Consider the following 24,840-nt stretch of genomic DNA (forward strand, 5'->3'; position numbering starts at 1 on the left):
TAGGAAGGCTCAGTGTAGTAGATATGTAAATTAACATGAAGTGGAGTTTGAGCCGGGGACCATCATGCTCTGTGTTTACCCTTCAACACTGTATCTGTGTATCTCTTCTGGACCAAAGTTCGATCCCATAAATATACGCTGCTCTGTTCACTGTGAGTGATCTTACCTCGCTGCAGTATTTACTGAAGGCTGCAGATCTCACTCTCCATCTCTTTGGATGACCAACTGTCTTCAATGTGGTGATGGACGAGACAGGAATTGGGAATTCTGCTGAGTCAAGAGCATCCTGAGTATCTACAGGAGATAGAGAAACAGACAGAATGGGAAATTAGACTGATGCAGTGAGGGTTACACATGGAGAATGGCACTGAGTCCCACAGGGATCTGGAAAATCCCAGTCTCCATCCCTGGTCTGTGCTGCTGCGTCTCCCTGGAGTGGAGAATTCTGTTGGCTCAGGATCTGGAGTAACTACAAAAGGTGCAGCCACGGGCAGCAGTTAGACCCTCACAGTTACAGATACCACATGGAGAGAGAGTGTGCGATATCACCAGAGTGCAGGAAGTTATCAGGATCAAATCACGGTCAGGAAGAAGGTGCACTGGGATCAGTACTCAGGGATGAGGGAGCTATCAGTGGACCAGGCAATGGCGTCGTGTTACTCTCACTAGACTCTTCAACCAGAATTTAATGCCAGAGTCAGGGATACCCATCAAACCGCTAATTATACCCTTTCAGTAAGCAAATCTGTTATAGGCTTCCAGTCTGGCCTACATATGAATTCGGACCCAGAGGAATGGAATTGACGCTCAAATGCCCACTGTAATGATCTGGCAAGCCACTCAACTCCACGGCTCGTCAGGGTGGGCATGCGATGCTGGCCAGCCAGAGACAGCAACATCCCATGAGTGATTTAACATCAACACTGCTGGGAGCAGTGTCCTGGCCAATCCTGTCGGTAGGTTTATGGACAGAGCTTTAAACTGACATGGAGGGTGCAGGGACATAGTTCAGATGAAAGGAGCTTTCCAAATCCAAAGAGAAAATGGGAATGTGGCTGAAGACAAGCAGAAAAGAACAGGAAGGGACAGAGGTTAACTAAAACTGTACATTAATGAATCGGTTTGTGACAGGATATTGTGGGGAAGAGGAAAATATAATGCTGCTTTTTTTTCGAATGGACATAGTATCTACAATAAGGTAATAGACTTGTGACACAGAGAAAAATGAGACTTAGTCACCAGACAGACATGATTACAGGGTGAACAAAAGGTGGAACATAAATATTCAACAGTAAACAACCTTACAGGGTCTCAGGCAGAATGGAAAAGCAAGATGGGAACCCTGACACTAATGGTTAACAAAGGTATCACAGAGAAGGCATTTGGCCTCAGATTATGCAGCTGAATCAGCCTGAATGCAAATTCTGGGTGTCACATGTCAAAACCACAAGCAGAACAGTTTTTATGCTGCCTTGCAGTATTTCATTGCTCATTCCTGCATTAAACAGGAATTCATTAGAAATTGTAGCAAAGGTGGTGTGATAATTTTTGGAGACTTCAATCTTTGTATAATCTGGGACAGACACATTGGCAAGATTGATATTATCCGAGATCCTCCTTGAATGTTTTTGTCAGTACTTCCTCAAATAAAACATTGTGCAAATGGCTAGGAATATAACTATCTCAGATCGACTGTTGGGTGATGAAGCTGAGTGAATGAGTAATATCACACCGAGATCCTCCAATAAATTACACCAGAATTCAAAGAGATTATGACATTTTAAAGTGACCATAAAGCACACCCGAGCATCAAAAACAAAGCCCATTATACGATTTTGAGAGTGAACTGACCAAGATAAACAGGGGAAACAGACTGAAATGTCAGGTTGTAAATGAACAGTGGAAAGCATTTAGAGCCAGAGAGACCTTGGGACGTACAGCCCAGAAACGGACCCTTCGGTCCAATTCGTCCACGCCGACCAGATATCCTTTCCTAATCTCGTCCCATCTGCCAGCACTTGGCCCATATCCCAATAAACCGTTTTTATTCATATACCAATCCAGATGCCTTTTGAATGCTGCGATTGTAGCAGCCTCCATCACTTCCTCTGGCAGTATATTTCATACAGAACCACACTCTGCGTGAAAAAGTTGCCCCTTAAGTCCCTTTTAAATCTTTCATCTCTCACCCTAAACCTACGCCCTCCATTTCTGGTCTCCACTACCCCATGGAAAAGACGTTGTCAGTTTAAGCTATCCATGCCCCTCATGATCTTATAAACCTCACGAATGTCACCCCTTAGCCTCTGACGCTCCAGGGAAAACAGTCTCAGTCGTTTCAGCCTCTCCCGGTAGCTCAAATCCTCCAACGCTGACAACATCCTTGTCAAACTTTTCTAAACACTTTCAAGATTCACAACATCCTTCAAACAGGAAAAAGATCAGAACTGCATGCAATATTCCAAAAGTGCCCTAACCAATGTGCTGTACAGCTGCAACATGACCTCCAAACTCCTATAATCAATGCTCTGACCAATAAAGGAAAGAATACCAAACACCTTCTTCACTATCCACTTACCTAGGTAACACTTACGGGGGCATGGGCGTGGACATGGATTGGTCGGTGAGTGTGGTGGTCGGGGGGTGGTGTTGAACGTGTTTGGGGACGGGCTGAGGGTGATGTCGGACGTGTCTGGGAAGTGGGGACAGGTGATGGGTGGAGGGTGTTGTCGGGCGGTTTTGGGGGCAGGATTCGCTGTTGGGTCAGTTTGGGGGGGACGTTGAGAGGCAGGTGGGGGCGGTGTCGAATGGGTTTGGAGGCTAGCGGGGTTTTTGGGGTCTGACAGGGTGTGGGGACTCACTCTTGGCTTGCTGCTGCCTCGTCACCTGAACAGGGATCAGACTGGACTGAAAACTCCGAGACCCAGAGGAAAGGCATTGAATGGATTAACCGAATAATCAATTATCTGAACGAAATAGTGCCCGTCCACCTCGTTCAGATAATCGAGGTTCCTCTGTAAACCATCTGGACTATAGCCTGGTGTTGTGTGAGTTTGACCTTCACCCAATAAACCCCTGCTCGATCCTGCTGAATGGCCCCAATATTGGCCCAGTTCCAGTATAAGACCTAAATCTGTCAACCTGTCTGATCTTTTTCCACAACTATGTTAAACAAAGACAGTTGTGGTGACTGGACGCAATGTGCTTTCCGACTGATACTTCAGTCACTTGCCTGACCTCGTTTTCTGATGGCAGGCCCAGTGTTGCACCCGCCTGAGTAGCGTAAATCCATCTATACCTTGGTTTAGGAAACTTTCTTGGACACATTTTACAAATTCCACCCAGTACGGGTCTTTTACCCTCTGGGTGACCCAGTCAATCCAGGGACAGTTAAAATCTCCATCCAATACTACTCTATTATTTTTATAGGTATCTGCAAACTAACTACATATTTGCTCCTCTCGTACCCGCTGGCTTTTTGAGGGTCTAGAACACGATCCCAGCAAACTTACCATCCCCTCTTTGTTTCTAACTTTTAACTTTATGGCCTCATTTGATTACTGCTTAACAGAATTGTCTTGATTCACAGTTGTTCTGTCCTTCCTAATCAAAAGGACAACTCCCCCTCCTCACTTACTTGCCCTTCTGTCACGCCTGTAGTTTCTGTATCCTGGAGCACTGAGCTGCCAGTCCTGCCCTTCTCTCAGCCATGTTTCCATTGTGGCGATAATATCCCAGTCTCCAGAGCTAATCCATGCTCTGAGCTCGTCTGCCTTACCGATCAGGCCTCGTGTGTTGAAATAAATGCCCTTTAAACCAGATGTCTTTTCCCTCCCTCGACTGTGCCCCTGGATATCCTGAATAGGTAACTTGCTCTTGATGGCTGATGTATTTCCCTGACTTTTCGATGGTCCCTCTCTCACTCAGAGTCTCAACTCCCTGCCAAACTAGTTTAAATCCACCTGGGTAACACTAGCAAATCTCCTGCCTGGGATTATTGTGCCCCTTTACTTCAAATGCAAACCATCTCCTTTGTATAGGTCCCCTCTACCCCAGAAGAGATCCCAATGACCCATGAACTGAAAACCCTGCCCACTATACCAGCTCCTCTGCCACACATCCATCCGGCCTACCTTTCTATTTCTATCCTCACTGGCATTTGGCACTGGGAGTAATCTCGAGATCATTGAAGTCAATATCCTGCTTTTTTAACTTCTCACCTTACTCCCTGTACTCATTTCACAGGACCCCATCCCTTTGTGAACTCTGTCATGTGGACCGATGTGCACAATGACCTCTGGATGTTCACCCTCCCCCTTAATAATGTTCAATAACGACTCAGAGACTTCCTTGACCCTGGTACCTGGGAGGCAGTACACCATCCTTGGGTCTCTTCTGCAGCCACAAAGTCTCCTGTCTGTCTCCCTCACAACTGTGCCTCCTATCAATATCACAATGATTAGAGAGAATCTGGCAAACAGAGACAGGGAGGAACTCCCTGCAGTTGGGTCCATATTAGGAAAGTGGTGCATTTTAAAGTGATGCAGTGAGAACGCAGGGCCCGTGTGCTCCTTGTAGAGTGAATAGTAAATGCAGCAAGTCCAGAGAATACTGATCAAGTCATATCGTGAGTTTATAAAGAAAATACAGTGCAATAAAATCAGGTGAAGCCCTTCACAAGTATAGAGAGTGCAAGGGGATTGTGGAAAATGAGGAACAAACAATGGTCATGAAATATATTTGGCAGATCCGATTGTGGAAAAGCCACAGGTATTTTATCAGCATCGTGAGAGTAAGAGGATTCCCAGCGAAAGAGGGAGGCCTGTGAGAAACCAAAGGGACAATCTGTGCATGGAGCCAGAGGAAGCAGGTTAGGTCTTCAATGAATACTTCCCATCTGTATTCACACAAGAGAAAGGCAGTGTAGCTGGGGATTTCAGTTGGGATGCTGAGGCTCGAGAACATGTTAAGATCAATAAGGAGGGGGAATTAAATGTTTTCACAGGCAAAAAAGTGGAGAAATCCCCAATGCCCAAATAAAATGTATCCCAGGCTGCTATGTCATTAAGAGAAGAACATCTGACCATCTTCACGTGGTCTGCACGCCATAGCCACAGCAAAGTATTTGCCTCCCAATTACCCTCTTCAAAGGCCGAGCCAGTTACGCAGTTCTGGGCAAGAAAAGTTGGTCAGACAGAGACACCACATCCCATATCTGATTTAATAAATAATCTATTAGGATGGTCCCACTGGAACCGTTCTGGGACCAGGTTACTGGCCGATCATGTCAGTAGGTTTATGGACAAGGCTTTAAACTGACAAAGAGGATGCTGGGACAGGATTCAGTTGAAAGGAACTTTCCAAATCCAAAGATAAGAGGTGAAACAATGGAACAGCATGGGAGGGGACTGAAGACAAGAAGAAAGGAACAGGAAGGCATAGACTTTAACTAAAATCTTACATCAGCGAATAGATTTGTGACAGAAAATTGTGGGAAAGAGTAAGTTATGTTTTGGTTTTAATGGACAACGTCGCTGTAGTAAGGTAGATGGATTTGTGACACAGCGATAAAAGAGATTTAGACAACAGGGAGACATGGATCCAGGGTGAACAAAAATATTCAATGATTCACAATCTTGTAGAAACTGAGGCAAAATCGGTAATGCTAAAAATAATGGATAACAAAGACATTACAGAGAAAGAATTTGGCTGCAGATCATGAAGGAGAGTCAGTCTGAATATAAATTCTGGTTACTATTGCCAAAGACACAAGCAGCAGAACAGTTTTAGCCACTGAACAATATTCCATTGCTCATCATTGCATTACACAGGGACTCATTGGAATTTTTTAACAAAGGCATTGTGAAAATTTTGGAACACTTCAATATTTGAATAATCTGGGGCAAACACACGGTCAACATTGATATTGGATGAAGAGTTCGGTTAATTTTTTTCAGTATTTCTTTGAAAGACACATTGTGCAACTGGCTAGGGCCATAACTCTCGCAGAGCGACCGTGTGATGAAACTTATTGAATGAGTCATGTCACCGAGAGAGATCCTTCAGGGAATTGTGATAAAGTGCAGTTTAAGTAAATATAAAGTTTTAAAGTGAATCACAGAGGACAACTGCAACTAGAAACAAAACTCGTCAATTACATGTGTGTAGGAGAACTGACCAAGGTAAACAGGCTAAACAGACTGAAGCATGTGGCTGTAAATGGACAGCAGAAAACATTTGAAGGAACAGTGTACAACACTCAACAGAAAGACATTCCATTGAAACAGTATAAACCTCAGCAAGAAATCCCCACTGGTCCCGCACTCAGGACAAAAGATAAATGTGAAGTGTTCCATTTTGGTGAAACAAACCAAACCTCATACTAGATTATGAGGCTGAGAGAATCAACATAAAGTACTTAAAACCATGAAGTTAGAGAGTGTTTTAGGAGTAAATGTTAAATAGATTACAATGGGTCTGCTCGCAGGAGGAGGGCTGTGGGAAGGGGAATCATTGTCATGGTTTAATGCCACGATAGGAACAGGGAGAGGTGAATGTTCTGGAGGTGTTGAGAGTGTTACAGAGAGTGGTCAGGGCCTCAACGGTGTTACAAAGCCAGTACGGATCGTTGGAGCTGGAGGGGTTTGCAGAGGTAGGGAGGGATATATGTATTTTTATTTATTCATTCATGGGATGTGTCTGTCACTGCATGGACTAACATTCTTTGACCCCACTGCTAATTACGCAGAGGGTAGAACAGAGTCAGCCATATTGCTGTGTGTCTGGAGTCAAATGTTGGCCAGACTAGGTTACAATATTTAATGTCCTTGCTAAAAGGAAGTAAGTGAACCAGATGAGTTCTTCCTACTGATCAACAATATTTTTATGATGGCCCCACCAATGTCTTTTACAGATACAACATGACACCCAACTCTTACTCTTAATGCTCTCCCCAATGAAGGTAACCATCCCGAACGCCTGCTTCACCAGCCTGTCTACCTGTGACACCACACTCAAAGAACTGTGTACCTGCATCCCTGGGTCACTGATTGATAACACTGCCCAGGGTCCAAACATTAACTGTACAAGTCCCACCCTGGTTTGTTTCACCAAAATGGAACACTTCACATTTATCTAATTAATCTCCACCTGCTATTCTACAGCCCACTATCCCAGCAGTACTGGTCATCCTGTTGTATCATAGATTATTTTCTTCACTGTCCACTTTAGCACCAATTTCAGTGACACACAAAAACCTTACTTACCAGGAAACTAATATTCCCATCCAACCCACTTATCCAAATGACAAACAACCCTGGACCCACTACACCGCTAGTCACATGCCTCCGGTCAGAAAAACAACATGTCATCCATCACCCTCTGTCTCCTACCACAAAGCCCATTTCGTATCCAGTTCCCTAGCTCCTCCTGAATGTCATATCCTTTTTACATTGATCTGAGCTTTCTACCCAGTTTACCAGACAGAACATAGAACACAGAACAGTTCAACCCAAGACCCTGCGGCCATGATGCTATGCCAACCTTTTATCCGGTTATAAGATCAAACTAGCCTACATACCTTTCATTTTACTACTATCCATGTGTCTGTCCAAGAGTCTATTAAATGTCCCGAATGTGTCTAATTTTACTACCACCATTGGCAGTCCATCCGACCACCTACCATCTCTATCCTATTATCCATCCTCCAATCACCATAAACTTATGCCGCCTTGTAATAGCCATTTATGCCATAGGGGAAAAAGTCTCTGACTATTCACTCTCTCTATGCCTCTCATCACATTGTTGACCTCTACCAAGTCACCCCAACCCCTTCTTCACTCCAATGAAAAAAGCCTTAGCTCCCTCAACCTTTCTCCATAAAAATGCCCTCCATTCCAGGCAGCATCCTGGTAAATCCCCTATGTATGCTCTCTAAAACTTGCACACCCTTCCTGTAAAGATGGGACGAGCACTGAACACAATAATCCAAGTGTGGTCTCACCAGGATGCTATGAAGATGCAGTAAAACCTCACGGCTCTTGAAATCAATCCCCTTGCTTAGGAAAGCCAACACAACACATGACCTTTTAGCACCCTATCAACGTGCGTGGCCACTTTGAGGGATCTGTGGACATGGACGCTATGATCTCTCTGTTCCTCCACATTGCCATGTATTTTGCCTTTAAAAAATGTATTCTATATTCAGGTTCGACCTTCCAGAATGAATCACTTCACACTTTTCCAGATTGAACTCCATCTGCCACTTCAAGCCCAGCTCTGCGTCCTGTCAATGTCCCAATGCAACCTACAACAACCCTCCACATTACCCATGACTCCACCAACCTTGGTGTGATTGGCAAACTTACTAACCCGCTCTCCAACATCCACATGCACATCATTTACAAAAATCACAAAGAGCAGAGTTCCAGAGCTGATTGTTACAGAACACCTTTGGTCACTGAGTTCCAGGCTCAATACTGTCCATCTGCTGCCACTCTCTGTCTTCTCTGGGCCAACCAATCCTGTATCCAGACAGACAGATTTCCATGTATCCCAATCATCCTTCTTTTCTGAATGAGCCATCAAGGTATTCTGTCATATCCTCAAAGAATTCAATGAGGTTTGTGAGACATGACCTGCCCCTCACAAACCCATGCTGTCTCTAATTTAACTATGTCTTTCCAAGTAGTCATAAATCCTTTCTTTAGAGTCCTCGTCAATAATCTGCACACCACAAACATTAGATCAAATCTGTAATTTCCAGTATTCTACCTCCGTAACATGGCTCGGACTTTACAAATCTTCTCTCCTCTGCCATGTTCCCCAGAAGGGCACTGGAGGGTGGTGGGGCTTACAGAAATAGAGAGGAATATCAGGACAGGAGGATTTTGCAGACATTAGGAGGTTTGCAGTGCCAAAAGGAGGCTTCAGTAACTGTGAGATTTCATGGAGATGAAGGCATTTGAGGGAGGGAGGGAGGGAGGATTGTAGGGAAATGAGAGGTTTCACAGTTTAGATGTTTCGTTAAGACTTCAAGACGTTACTGAGTCGGGGAGGTTTAAGTACTGGTAGATGTCACATAAACATGGTTTTGGTTGCAATGGCAGGAAGAGGATTTAGGAAACTGGAGAGTATGGGGTCTGAACGAGGTTACACAAAAGGGAAGAATTGTCAGAAGTAGAGGTGTGTACAGAGACAGCAATGGTCTGATCTGGAGCAGAGGACCCAGATTGGGAGGGACATGGGGACTGGAGGTGGTTTCACAGGGTGGGAGGACCATAGAGCCACAGGAGGTTATAGAAATGTGGAGAGCTGTAGGGCTGACGGGTTCATGGAGTTGGGAATGCTGGGAAAGATAGAGAAGTTTACAGGGATAAGGATGTTTGTAGGACAGGGCAGGATTACACAGACGGACTGTTTTAGGGAGCTGAGCAGATTACAGAGATAAAGATGTTTGTATCATCTGGCGGAACAAACAGAGATATGGAGGGTCATCGTGACTGAACATGTTTATAGATATAGGAAGGCCATGGTTCTGGGGGTTATTTAGACATGGAGGATGTGGAATCTGGATTCTTTTTTGAGAGATTGGGTAGCAAGTTTGGTTGGAGACAGTTTCACAGAAAATGGAGCATAGCAGAAACAGGAGGATGTTCCTGCGGAAGGGAGGGTTCGAGTGGAGAGTGATGTTTACACAGATGGGGGTAAGAGCTGGAGAAGGTTATGGAGATGAGTAAATGTTTGGAGATACAAGAGGAGCTTACATTGACAGTGTGGGTGATAGTGACGGGAGGATGTTACACTGTTAATGAGTCTTGTCGGAACAGGATCGGGAGACGCACAGGCATTGGAGTGGGATCTACAGATCGGGAGTGTTGCAGGGACCTGAGAGGATAACACAGATAGGGATGGTGGTAAGGTTTCCACAGACTGATGGCGTTTTAGGGACTGGAAGAGGTTTGGTAGATAGGGAGGCCTGGAAGAGCTGCAAGAACTTATGGAGAGTTGAAGAGTTTGAGCAGTTTACAGAGGGAGGGTTCTCCGACAGGAGTAGGTCACAGATAGTGAGATTTATGTGGCCTGAGAAAGTTAAAGAGAGGGTATTTTTCGGGACTGGAAGATATCACACTGACAGGGACAGTTGAAGAGACTGTAGCAAAAATGCATGGAGAAGGTTAGACAGATAGGGAGGTGAGTAGGGACTGAAGATGAATACACAAACATGGAGGGTTGTATTTTTAGATGGAGCTTAGAAGGGTAGGACTGGTGTAGGGATTTACACGGATAGAGAAGATTGTGTCTTTGGAGAAGGTTACAATGATACAGACAGTGTTAGGGAGTGTTTAATGGACTACAGAGGAGCTCAGAGAGAATGTATTATGGGGAGTGGAGGAGATTACAGACACAGAGATGGCTGTCGAGTTGAAAAGATTGTCTACAGATCCTCGGTGCTGTATGGCTGAATGGAAGTTACAATAATAAGGGTTACCTACACTAAATTACTTTTTTGATATCGAGAAAGTGTTAGAACGGGATTGTCAAAAGGAAGTATAGACAGTCCAGATGAGTTTACAGAGATAGAAATGTTTTGGGGGCTTTCAGGATGGAACAGTGATTAGGAGTGCTGTCACGAATGGCAATATTTATAGAGAGGGTTCTAAAAGCAGGAAGAGGTGACAGTCATATCTATCGTGGTAAGGACTGGAGAAGCTTACATCGCCAAGGAGTGTTTTAGAATCTGTTGGAGATTACACATATAAGGAGAGTATTGGGGATGAGGCAAGGTCCAAGAGACAGAGATGGTTGACAGGACTAGACAATAGCCTGGATAGAATCTCCACAGTGTGGAAAAAGGCCATTAGGCCCATCAAGTCCACACCAACCCCTCTAAAGAGCATCCTAACCAGACCCATTCCTCTCCCGGTACAATAAACCCTGCATTCCTCATGGTGAACTCACCTAAACCACACTTGCCTGAATACTACAGTCAATTTATGATGGCCAATGACGTATCGTGCAAATCTTGGATATGGCAGGAAACCAGAGTACCCGGAAGAAACCCACACAGTCGTGGGGAGAACATGCAAAGTCCACACAGACAGTCGGCCAAGGCTGGAATTGAAGCCAGGTTCCAGGCACAGTGAGGCTGATTATATAGAGCACTGCAGAGATTGGACTAGGTCACAAAGTTCACAAGGGTTTATTGGAACAGAAGGAAAATATAGTCAGGAACAGGAGAAGCTTACATAGATGGTGTCCATGAGCGGGCCTGGAGGAGGTTAACGCAATAGGGATGGTTGTGCATTCTCTCGACAATTATAGGTAGGGACGGTTGGGGAGACTGGATGAAGTTAGTCATACTCAGAGTTTTACACTCTGAGTAATGGCAGATGGAGTTTACTTCTGATCACTGTGAGGTAATGCACTGTGGGAAGTCTCATAAGCGAATGATATACATCATGAAGGGTAGGTCCTCCTGGCGAACTGAGTAACACCGGGACCTTAGTAGGCAAGTCCCTGGATGTCTGAAGGTGTCAGCACAGGTTGACAGGGTGGGAAGACACCTGAACTGGGAGCAGGAGGGGGACCCATATCCTGATGGGGCGAATTGTTACAGATGCTTGAGAGGATATCATCTAATCTGGCAGGGTGTTGCACCTTAAACATTCATAAGGCCAGAAAGAAGATTGAGGTTGGTGAAGTTAAAGACAGCAATTTCAGCAGACAAGGCAAGCAAGAACATAGTAGGAAATGGGGGAGGGTGAACTGATGAGTAAACTGCATTTATTTCAATGCAAGGGGCCTGACAGCTAAGGAAGATGAACTCAGGGCATGGATTGGAACATGGGACTGGGAGATTATAGTTATTACAGAAACACAGCTGATGGAGGGACAGGACTGTCAGTTCATTGTTTCAAGGTGGAGATGCTACAGGACGCATCGAAGGGGAGGCTAGAGAGGACGTGTGGTGGTGGGTTTTCATTGCATGAATCATTACAGCAGTACTTAGAGAGGATATTCCTGTGGGATCACCCAGTGAAGCTATGTTAGTGGAACTGAGAAATAAGAATGGGTCATCACTCTGACACAATTGTCCTACTGACCCCGAATAATCAGTGGCAGACTGAGGAACAAACATATCAGGAGATCTCAAATATCAATCATAATAATAGGGCTGTTATGGTTGGGGTTTTTAAACTTTCCAAACCTAGACTGGGACTGCCAGTGTTCAGTGTTTGTAAGGGAGGAATTTGGTAATTGTGTTCCAGAAAACTCCCAATCAATATGTAAATGGCCTGAAAAGAGAAAGGAGCAAAACCTGACCTCCCCTTGGGGAAACAAGATCGGGAAAGGGACTGAGGTGTGAGTGGGAAAGCATTTTGCCAAAGTGACTCAAGTCTATTAATTTGAAAATAGCGATGGAAAAGGACAGGGCTGGTCCACAGGTTCAAGTTATAAAATGGGGCCAGACTAATCTTGATAATATTAGCCAGGAACTTTCAAAAGGTGATTGGCTGGTCTGTTTACAGGGAAAGGGAAGTCTGGCAAGTGAGAATATTTTAAAAGTGAGATAAACTGATCGATCAGCACCAGAATGTTCCTGTTTGTGTGCAGGACAATGCTGACAGCATTCGGTAACACTGGCTGTCTACTGAGGGTCTGGTCAAGGAAAAGAGGGAACATGTCAGGTATAGTCAGCTGGATCAAGGGAATCCCTGAGGATCACAGGGTCTTTAGCAATACACTTTGGGTAGAAATCAGGAATGCAGAAAGGGTTCATGAAATAGCCTCAGCAGAGAATGATAAGGAGAATCCAAAAGTGATTGTATAAATATATTAAGTAAAAGAGTAACTTGAGACAGAATCGTGTCCCTTAAAGATCAATGAGACCATTGATGTGTGGAACCGCAGGATATGGCAAAGACCTTAAACACATTTTTTTTTACTCCAGAACTTATTGTGGACAAAGACTGGGGAACTCAGGGAACAAGAGTAATACGTTAGAAAACATTTGGAGTTCTCTGCAATTCCAGCATCCCCGCTATAGGAAGGAGGTTGTGAAAGTTAAAAGTGTTCCGAAAAGATTAACAAAATGTTGCCAGGGTTGTTGCTGAATAAGTTGGGGTTATTTTCCCTGGAGCATCGGAGACTGAGGGGTGACCTGACAGAGGTTTGTATAAACATGAGGGGTATGGATTAGGTAAACAGTCAAGGTCTTTTCCCACGGGTTCGAGAGTCCAAATCTAGAGAGCATAGGTTTAAGGTTGAAGGGGAAAGGTTTAAACGGCACTGAAGGGACAGCTCTTTTTATGCACACGGTGATGTATGTATAGAATGAGCTGAGAGAGAAAGTAGCAGATACTGATACTATGACAACATTTAAAAGGTATCTGGATGGGGATATGAATAATAAGGGTTTAGAGGTACATGGGCCTAATGCTGGTAAATGGGATGGATGTATTTAGATCTTCTGGTCAGCATAGATGAGTTGGACCAAAGGGTCTGTTTCCATGCTACCCATCTCTATGACTTAAAAAGAGTGCATGTTATAGGAGAGGTGGTGCTGGAGATTTTACAACACAAATGAATGGAAAGACCAAGGACCTGATTAAGTGTATCATAGGACATTGTGCGATGCTAGGGAAGAAATTGTGGAGCCGCGAGCAAAGATATTTGTACCATTGACAGCCATGTGTGATGTGCTGGAAAGGCTGGAGACTGGCATAGTGGGCAGTGAAGGAGGTATTTTTGAGATTACAAAGGGATCTTGATGAAATGGGTCAATGGGCTGAAAAACTGTAGATGATATTCAATCAGAATAAATGCGAGGTAATGCACTTGGTAAAATAAACAAGGGTAGAGCTTATACAATTAATGTTCGGGTCTCGGTTAGTGTTTTGGAGCAGAGGGACCTCCGGGTTCAGGTACAGAAATCTTGAAGTTTGCATCACAGGATGGAAAAGACAGTGCTTGGCATGCCTGACTATTGCTCAGTCCATTGAGTGGAGGATTTGGGACGTCATGTTGAGATTGTGCAGGCATTTATGAGGCCTCTTCTGCAATACTCTGTCCATTTCTGGTCGCCCAGTTATAAGGAGGATATTATTAAGCTGCAGGGTGTTCAGCAGAGATTTACCAGGACATTGTTGGATATGGAAAGCTTGAGTTCTGAAAAATGGCTGGACAGGCTGAGTCTTTTTTTCACTGGAGCCTGGAGTTTGGGATGTGATGTTATAAAAGTTTATTTTTAAAAATGAGCTATAGATCGATTTAATGGTAGTTGCCTTTTCCGTAGGATGGCGGAGTCTCAAGAGGAGGGACCACATTTTTCAGGGTAGAAGAGAGAGATGTTCAGAAAAAAGACATGGCGGCAAATTGTTACACAGAGGATGTTTTGATTGTGGAATGAACTTCCTGAGGAAGGGTGGATGTGGTTACAATTACAACGTTTAAAAGACAGAGATACTAATCGAATACTTTGCATCAATCTTTACAGGGGAAAAGGATACGGAAGATATAGAATGTAGGGAAATAGATGGTGACACCTTCCAAAATGTCCATATTACAGAGGAGCAAGTGCTGGACGTCTTGAAATGCATAAAGGTGGATAAATTCCCAGGACCTAATTGGGTGTACCCTCGACCTCTGTGGGAAGCTGGAGAAGTGATTACTGGGCCTTTTGTTGATTATTTGTATCATCAATACTGTCAGGTGAGGTGCCGGAAGACTGGAGGTCGGCTGACGTGGTGCCACTGTTTAAGAAGAGTGGTATGGAGAAGCCAGGGAATTATAGAGCAGTGAGCCTGACGTCGGTGGTGGGCAAGTTGTTGGAGGGAATCCTGAGGGACAGGATGGACATGTATTTGGAAAAGCAAGGACTGATTAGAGATAGAGATTTGTGCGTGGGAGATCATGTCTCAGAAACTTGATTGAGTTATTTGAAGAAGTATCAAAGAGGATTGAAGAGGGCTGAGCGGTAGATGTGATCTATATGGACTTCAGTAAGGCGTTCGACAAGGTTCTCAATGGGAGACTGATTAGCAAGATTGGATCTCATGGAATTCAGGGAGAACTAGCCATTTGGATACAGAACTGGCTCAAAGGTAGAAGACAGAAGGTGGTAGTGGCGGTTTGCTTATCAGACTGGAGGTCTATGACCAGTGGAGTGCTACAAGGATTGGGCCTAAGACTAGTGAATGGCCAAAGGTGAGGGAGTCCAAAACTCGAGAGTACAAACGGGACGTGAGAGAGCAAAGATTTAAAGAGGGAGCTAAAGGGCAACATTATCCACAGAGGATGGTACACAGACTGCCAGGGGAACATGGGCGAAACAAGAACAATGACAACATGGAAAAGACATTTGGGCAGGTACATGGAGGGGAGAAGGTTTGAAGAGCTAAGGGCCGAACGCAGGCAAATGAGACTCATTCATTATAGCAAACTTGGAGAGCATTGATGAGTTGTACCACAGGTTCTGTTTCCGTGCTGTATCACTCTGAATCCAGTTAAAGAGGATTACAGTACAGAAATAAAGCATGTTGTAGACACTGAAGCTATTTATGGCGATAAAAATGGTAGTCTCGAATGCAGTACATTTAAAATATGTAGAGGACTATCGGGAAGGTAGGTAGTTACAGCGACAAGAACGATTATCGGAGTTAAAAATTACTGAAGACACTGGTGCAGAAGCCATGCCATAGGCACAGAGTAGCAGAGTAGTGAGTCTTAGCACACTGATGGAGGGAGAACACAGAACAGAAAGATCCCAGGCAGCATTGCCAACCTCTCGTCGGAGCCCTACTCTCCCCTCTGCTGTCCTGATGCTCACTGAGACAGCACAGGTCTGGATTGATAACTATGAACTCCCCATGCTGTCTCAGTGCAACGTAAATTAAAGTAGAGGTGGTGATTGAGTCTGGGGTGTGTCTGTACTGTACTGTGCTCCCCATCCAGCACTGTATCTATGTCATGTCCTGTTCGCGATGTTTGGATCTCTATCATCGCTCCCTGCTCTGTGCACTCTGAGTGATCTTACCTCACTGCAGGATTTATTGAAGCCTCCACATCTCCCTTCCCTTTGTCTCTCTGGCTGACCAACCATCTTCATTGAGGTGTTGGACGAGACCCCCAGCAATTGGGATGTCTATTGAGTCAGGAACTTCCTAAATACCTACAGGAGACAAAGAAATAAACAGAATAGAATATTAGACTGATGCGGTGAGGGTGACACTTGAAGAATGGAAATGAGCCCCATAGATATCTGGAAAATTCCACTCCATCCCTGAGTTGTGCTGTTGCATTTCTCTGGAGTGGAGAATTCTGTTGGCTCAGGATCTGGAGTAACTGGAAGAGCGGGAGGCGCTGACAGAGGCAGCAATTAGACCCACACAGTGAGGGATATCACATGGAGAGAGACTGAGTGATATCACCAGAGTGCTGCAAGACTTCAGGATCACACAGTCATGGTGGAAGAATGGGTTTAGCTTCATGATGCTCTGGTATCAGTGTTCAGGGATGATCAACCAGTGAGCAGGCGAAGTGATGGCCGAGTGGTATTATTGCTAGAGTATGTGTCCAAAATCTCAGCTAATGTTCAGGGGGAAGATGGTTTAAATCGCACCATCAGAAATGGTGGAGTTTAAAATTAATAATTTCAAAAATAGTAATTCACAATCTATAAATAAATATGAAACCATTGTTGATGTACAAAAAAAAACCAAATACTTGTCCTTTAGATAAGGAGATCTGCTCATCATCACGTGGTCTACACGACATGCCCACAGCAAAGTGTTTGCCTCTCAATTACCCTCTGAAATTGCTGAGCAAGTTAGTTAGCTCGAAGGCAGCTAGGGCTGGGCAAGAAAGGCTGGTCAGCCAGGGGCACCCACATCCCATACCTGATTTAATAAATAGTGCATTAGGATGGTCCCACTGGAACTGTGCTGGAACCAGTGTCCTGGCCAATCATGTCGGTAGGTTTATGGACAGTGCTTTAAACTGACAGAGAGGATGCAGGGGAAGGGTTCAGGTGAAAGGAGCTTTCCAAATGCAAAGAGAAAAGGTGGAGTATGGGAGCAGCATGGGAATGTGACTGAAGACAAGCAGAAATGAACAGGATGGGACAGAGTTTAATTACATCAGGGAATGTACATCAGGGAATCGGTCTGTGACGGGAAATTGTTGGAAAGAGTAAATTATGTTTTTTTTTGGAATGGATAAAGTCGCTTCAATAAGGTAGATTGATTTGTGACACAGAGATAAAAGAGATTTAGACACCAGAGAGACATGCATACAGGGCGAACAAAAGGTGGGCATAAATATTCAATGGATCACCACCTTGTGCAAACTCAGGCAAAATGGGCAACGCTAACAATAATGTATAACAAAAGCATTACAGAGAAATCATTTGACCTCAGATCATCAAGTAGAGTCAGTCTGAATGTAAATTCTGGCTACTACTTGCCAAAGACACAAGCAGCAGAACAGGTTTAGCCACCGAACTGCATTCCATTGCTCATCACTGCATTAAACAGGAACTCATTGGAATTTTTTAACAAAGGCATTGTGATAATTTTGGGAAACTTCAATATTCACATAATCTGGACAGTCATACTGACAACAGTGATATTGGAAGAGGAGTTCAGAAAATTATTTTTTCGGTGTTATTTTCACTAACAAATTGTGCAATTGGCTAGGGACATAACTATCTCAGAGCGACCGTTGTGTGATGAAACTTAGTGAATGAGCAATGTCACCTGGAGAGGTCCTCTGGGAGGTTGTGATAAAGTGCATTTTAAAGAAATATACAGTTTTAAAGTGAATCACAGAAATGATACACTACAAATAGAAACAAAAACAGCCAATTACATGGGTTTGCGATGAGAACTGCCCATGGCAATGAGGCGAAAGAGACTGAAATATGTGCCTGTAAATGAACAGTTTGAAGGAACAGTGTAAATCACTCAACAAAAGAACATTTCACTGAAACAGACAAAATCTCAGCAAGAAATTCCCAACAGCCCCTCATTCAGGACAAAATTGATAATTAGATTATGAGACTTCGAAGATCACCAAAAAGTATTTAAATTCCTGAAGTGAGAGAATGTTTTATGGGTAAGTGTTAAAGGGATTGCAAAGGGTCTGCTAGCAGGAGTTTGGCAGTGGGAATAGGAATCATTGTACGGATTTAATGTCACAAAAGGAAAAGGGAGAGGTGAATGTGCTGGAGGGGGTGAGAGTGTTACAGAGAGTGGTCACGACCTGAACGGTGTAACAAAACCAGTACGGATTGCTGCAGCTGGAGGGGTTTGCAGAGGTAGGGAGGGACATATGTATTTTTATTTATTCATTCATGCGATGTGGGTGTCACTGCTAATTAAACAGGGGACAGCTCAGAGTCAGCCATGTTGCAGTGGGTCTGGAGTCACATGTTAGCCAGGCCAAGTTAGAATGTCAGATGTTCTACACAAAAAGGAGGTCAGTGAACCAGATGAGTTCTTCCCACTGATCAACAATGCTTTTATGGTGGCCTGACCAATGTCTTGTACAGATACAACATGACGTCTCAACTCCTACTCTTAATGCTCTGCCCAGTGAAAGAAATCATCAAAAATGCCTTCTTCACCTGCCTGTCTATCTGTGACACCACTTTGAAAGAACTGTGTACCTGGGTCACTGATTGACAACATGACCCAGGGCTCTAACATTAACTGTACAAGTAACACCCAGGTTTGTTTCACCAAAATGACACACTTCACATTTATCTAATTAAACTCCACCTGTTGTTCTTCAGCCCACTATCCCAGCAGTACACTTCATCCTGTTGTATCACAGAAAACATTCATCACTGACCAGTTTACCACCATTTCACCAAAAAACTTACTTAACTTACTTAACAATATTCCCATCCAAACCATTTATCCATATGACAAACAACAGGGGACCCACTCCACCGCTGGTCACATGCCTGCAGTCAGCATAACAATATGTCTCCCATCACCCTCAGTCTCCTACCATCAAACCCAATTTTCTGTCCAGTTGACTAGCTCCTCCTGAATGCCATATCCTTTTACACTGATCTGAGCTTATTACCCAGCTTTCCATACGACATGTAGAATACAGAACAGTATGGAACAAGACCCTTCAGTCATGATGATACGTCAATCTTTTATCCGACCGTAAGATTTTAAAAAAGTGGCAGAGAGAGTTTAATTCAGATAAATGCGAGGTGCCGCATTTTGGGAAAGCAAATCTTAGCAGGACTTAAACACTTAATGGTAAGGTCCTAGGGAGTGTTGCTGAACCAAGAGACCATGGGGTTCAGGTTCATAGCACCTTGAAAGTGGAGTCGCAAGTAGATAGGATAATGAAGAAGGCGTTTGGTATGCTTTCCTTTATTGGTCTGAGTATTGAGTACAGGAATTAGGAGGTCGTGTTGCGACTGTACAGCATATTGGTTAGGCCATTGTTGTAATTATGGTCTCCTTACTATTGGAAAGATGTTGGGAAACTTGAAAGCGTTCAGATAAGATTTACAAGTATGTTGCCAGGGTTGGAGGATTTGAGCTACAGGGAAAGGCTGAACCGGCTGGGGCTTTTTTCATTGGAGTGTCGGAGTCTGAGGGGTGACCTTATGGAGGTTTACAAAATTATGAAGGGCATGGATAGGGTAAATAGACAAAGTAGTTTCCCTGTGGTTGGGAAGTCCATAGGTTTAGGATAAGAGGGGAAAGATATAAAAGAGACCTAAGGGGCAACTTTTTCACACAGAGGGTGGTACGTGTATGGAATGAGCTGCCACAAGAAGTGGTGGAGGCTGGTACAATTGCAACATTTAAGAGGTATTTGGATGGGTATATGAATATGAAGGGTTTGGAGGGATATGGACCAGGTGCTGGCAGGTGGAACTCGATTGGGTTGGGATATCTGGTCGGCATGGACGGATTGAACGGGAGTGTCTGTTTCCATGTTGTACATCTCTATTACTCTAACTTCCATTCCCTTCATTTTATTATCATCCATGTGTCTATCCAGAAGAATATTAAATGTCCCTAATGCATCGAATTTTACCGCCACCGCTGGCAGTGCATTCCACATACCCCACTCTATATGTAACGAACCTGCCTCTGAGATCTCCCCTTAACCATCTGCTAATCACCGGAAAATTATAACCCCTTGTAATAGCTATTTATGCCAGGGTAAAAGGATCTCTCTCTATTCACTCTATCTATGACTCTCATCACCTTGTTCACCTCTGCCATGTCACCCCTCATCCTTCTTCACTCCAATGAGAATAGCTTAGCTCCTCTGTCTCACCTGTCTCCCCGTGTCTGCGTGGGTTTCCTCCGGGTGCTTCGGCTTCCTCCCACAGTCCAAAGATGTGCAGGTCAGTTGAATTGGCCATGCTAAATTACCCGTAGTGTTGGGTAGGGGTAGATGTAGGGGTATGGGTGGGTTGCGCTTCGGCGGGGCGGTGTGGACTTGTTGGGCCGAAGGGCCTGTTTCCACACTGTATGTAATCTAATCTAATCTAATCTAAAAAAAAATTCCCCATGTAATTTCCTGGCTTTTCCCTGCAGCCCTTATGTGATAGAACAGCATTAGCCGCCCTCCAGTCTTCCAACACCTCACTGTGTCTGATGATAATATAAATATATCTGTTAGAGAAACTGCAATCTCTTCCCTAGCTTCCATTAATATTCTAGGATCGACCTAATGAGCTGCTGAGGATTGATCTACCTTTATTTGTTATAAGATTTCAGCAATTTCTCTTCTCTTGTGGGGATTCTTTCCAAGACACCACTGTTTATTTCCCCAAGTTCCCGAGCTTCCATGTCTTTCGCCACAGTAAATACTGACAAGATTATTTTGTCTAATATCTCACCCATCTCCACTGGTTCCACACATGGGTGACCTTATTGATCTTTAAGGGGCCCTATTCTCTACCAAGTTACTCTTTAGCCCTTATTGAAACTTGCGTTAAGGCTTCTGATAAATGAAATACACCATATCCCCCGTACAACCACACCCTCCTACACCCTTACAATTCTGCCACTTATATTCACACCAACAAATTAAATTCAACAGGCTCAAAAACAAATTCTCTTTCAATCAATTGGCTTTCTAAGTGGCCAGTTATTGTATATTGATATATCCTTTCTAACAATTTCCGTATGCTCCCGACTTACTGTCAGGCTAACACTATTTGGTTTCAGAATAACAGCAGAAAGGGTTGAGTGAGTTCTTGTTTATCAATCTGAAAAAGGTAGCTTACAGGGTCAGCAGGTAATAGAGAAGGCAAATCAAACGCTGCCATTTATTACAGAGGGAATGGAGTCTAAAAAATGGGCAGGTCTAGCTAAAACTATGCAAGGTACAATTCAGACCACACCTCGAATATGGTGAACAGTGTGAGTGCCTGAAGGAAAGGCATTGGAGGCAGGTCAGAGAAGGTTCACTCGGCTAATCCTTGGAATGCAGGGATTTTCTAAAGAGAAGAGGTGGAGGACGTGGAGGTTGAATCCATTGAAGTTTAGATAATGAGAGAGGAATGGAATGAAACATCCAAGATTCTGAGGGGTTCTGATCGGGCAGATGCTGGGAAGTTAGAAAATAGAACAGTAAAGCACAGCAACAGGCCCTTCGGCCCACCACGTCTATGCTGTCCAAGATACTATTCTAACTCATACCATCTGCCTGCACATGGTCCATATCAGTCTATTCTCTGCCTGTTCATGTTTCTGTTTGAATCCCACTTCAAAACTTAACTCATTTCTGCTTCTACGACCTCCCTCGGTAACATCGACTCTCTATGTGAAAAAAAACACTTGCCTCATACATCTCGTTTAAACTTCCTCTGTCTCACCTTAAACCTATGCACTCTCGTATTTGAAATTTACACATTGGAAAAGAGATTCTGACTATCTACATTATCTATCCCTGTTCCAAATGTTATATTCCTGTATCTGGTCACCTGTCAGCCTCTGATACTCTCACTAAACAATCCAACTTTGTTTAATTTCCTCTTACACCTAACACACCCTTAAAAACCCTAACACAGGCAACGTGCTGATAAACCCCTTTTGCACCCTCTCCAAAGCCTCCCCATCCTTTCTATTGTGTGGAGGTGAGAACTGCACACAGTACTCCAAGTGTTGCCAAACAAACAGTTTATACAATTACAAAACAGATGCAAGAAACTATACTCAACATTGTGACTGATGAAGGCTAGTACTCCATTTGCTGTCTTTCCATTCTGAAACACTGTAGTTGCCATTTTCTGGGAGTTACTGACTTGCACCAAGATCCTTCTGTATACCAATATCCCTCAGTATGCTAACGTTCTTCCTGAATTGGACATCATCTCACACTTGTCCAGACTAAACTCAATTTGCCATTTCTGTCTATCTCTCCAACTGTTCTGTAACCTCCTGCAGATGTCAATGAATCAGGGAAACAAGGGTTTTGTGGAAAAGGCAGGAAAGTAGAGTTGAACAGTATCAGATCAGCCATGATCTGATTGAAGGACAGAGCATACTCAATGGGCCAAATGGTCTCATTCCCCTCCTACATCTCGTGGTCTGAGCACAAACTCAATATATCCTGCATAATATAATGGGTCTCTGCTCACAGAACCCCTTTAAAATGAGATTATTGGATATTTATTAGTACACAGCATTTGATCTACAAATATGATATGTCATAGAAAACCATCTCACATCCAATCCAGGATTCCTGATACTCATTGCTGTATCAGTCGGCATGGAGACCACTGCCACACACAGTTACTGTACTGCCCTTGCCATAAGTACATTCAGTGTCCCGACTGTAACCATATTGACATTCCCATCACTGTTTGGTGCCTACAAAAGAATTCCTGCTAACGGTTGCTGCTGCTTGTTTATTCTCAGCTCCACTTTTCATATTCAGATCCACATGACTGCATTAACCTCATCCTTCCTTCACAACTTGTTGGCTTTTTGCCTAGTTTGCTTATTGGGACTAGTTTGGGTAGGGCTATCTGCTCAGCATGGGTGGGTTGGACCGAAGGGTCGGTTTCCATGCTGTACATCTTTCTGACTCTAGGACTCTTATCCCAACAACCCTTCAGTGTTCACCTCCCAGCGATGGTCATTCTGCAGCTAAATCTCTAGAAAGACAGTTCGATCCTATCTGTTCACTGTCATTTCATCTGCCTCATGGCGAATACAGGGAGTCATTCCTCAGTAGTGGGAGGTTGAACAGATGTGTAGAGGTTACAGAGGTAGAGGGGCTTACAGGGGCTCAAGAATGTCAGTGGGACAAACGGGTTTGGGGATTGGAGAAATTTTCAGAGATAGAGGGAGCTCGATTAGATTCTGGAGATAGGGATAGGAATGGAGAAAGGAAGAGGTAGGCAGACTGAGAGGCACAGACAGGGGGCTGTTTCATCTAGGAGAGTATTGTGCATACTAACAGAGATACGGAACGTTGTTGTGACTGAAGACGTTTACAGATATAAGAAAGCTTCTAGACTCTGGAGGCGACAGTGATTGGAAGGCAATGGAGAATGCCAGGTTACTGGGATGGAGACAGTTACACAAATGGGGAGGGTTGCACAAAGTGAAAGAGATTCCTGTGGTCGGGAGCGGTATGGTGTCTGGAGTGAAGATGAAATTTAACAATGTAAAGATCAAAGAATTGGAGAAGGATAAGGAGATTACAATTTTTCACAGCTAAGGAGGGGTTGTAGGAGCTGGAGAAGATTACATAGGTAGGGACTGATGGAGAGGTTAAAGACAAATACATTGTCATGGAGGGTGCTATTGGTAGGAGGGGCTCACAGGGATAGACAGGACTGTCAGGGTTTACAGGGATGAAGGAATTTAGTATCTACTGGAGAAGGTTAGGAATTAGTGTTTTTGGGATTGGAGAACCTGACAGAGATAAAGACAGAGGTGTGGTGTGGACGAGAGGAGATTCCAAAGACAGGAAGTATTATCGGGACTGGAGGATATTACAGACATCACGAATACAGTGTGGGTCAGGATTGATGCCTGCGATCCCCTGTGCTGTCGCAACGAGGAGCAGTACAGCAAAGGTGAAAGCAGGACCCTCAGAAGATGGTGCGAATGAAACCTAGAATGTTGCTGTTCCTTGACCAGCTCTGTATCTATGTCCGGTCTTCCAGGTCTGAATATAGAAGTCGACTTCCTCCACCCTGTGCTGCTAATTGTGAGTGATCTTACCGGCTGCAGGATTTACTGAAGGCTCCAGATTTCCCTTTCCATCGATCTCTGGCTGACCAACCAGTTTCAATGAGGTGATGGATGAGACAGGAGTTAGGAACATGCTGATTACTTGCAGAAGAAAGAAATAGACAGAATGGGAAATTAGACTGAAGCAATGAGGATAACACATGCAGAGTCCAGCAGAGATCTCAAAAATCCCATTCTCCATCCCTTGTCTGTGCTGCTGCGTCTCTCTGGAGTGGACAATTCTGTTGACTCAGGATCTCAGACCATCTGTAAGAGGGAGAAATGCTGACAGAGGCAGCAAATAGACCGACACAGCGAGGGATACCACATGGAGAGATACTGAGTGATATCACAGTATTAGACACTGTATTAACAGGGAATTGTTTGAATTTGTAACAAAGGCACTGGGATAATTGTGAAGGGATTCAACCTTCCTATCTCATCATCTCTTTGGCGGTGGGTCACAGACGAGGCTGACTCTCTCCCACTCTCGGGGTGGGGTGGAGGCGGGGGGGAGGGGGAGAGGGGAGGAGGTCTGGAGTAGGCTTAACAGTCCGATGTGGCCTTCCACAGATTCTGTTAAACTTGGCGCAGAAGGTGGCCA

At 44.2% G+C, this 24,840-nt stretch overlaps 1 long non-coding RNA gene across 1 annotated transcript in view; it reads right to left on the bottom strand.

The window, feature by feature from the left end:
- Positions 1 to 236: 236 nt before the first annotated feature.
- LOC140453722 (uncharacterized) overlaps positions 237 to 24,840 on the bottom strand; it is a 34,662-nt gene continuing 10,058 nt past the window's right edge. Inside the window, exons 2-3 of the long non-coding RNA XR_011952472.1 lie at positions 16,037 to 16,171; positions 237 to 294 (exon numbers count right to left, since the gene is read on the bottom strand). This is a non-coding gene — a long non-coding RNA (uncharacterized lncRNA). The remainder of the gene's footprint in view (positions 295 to 16,036; positions 16,172 to 24,840) is intronic.

Source organism: Chiloscyllium punctatum, chromosome 27, assembly GCF_047496795.1.
Source record: "Chiloscyllium punctatum isolate Juve2018m chromosome 27, sChiPun1.3, whole genome shotgun sequence".
NCBI lineage: Eukaryota > Metazoa > Chordata > Chondrichthyes > Orectolobiformes > Hemiscylliidae > Chiloscyllium > Chiloscyllium punctatum.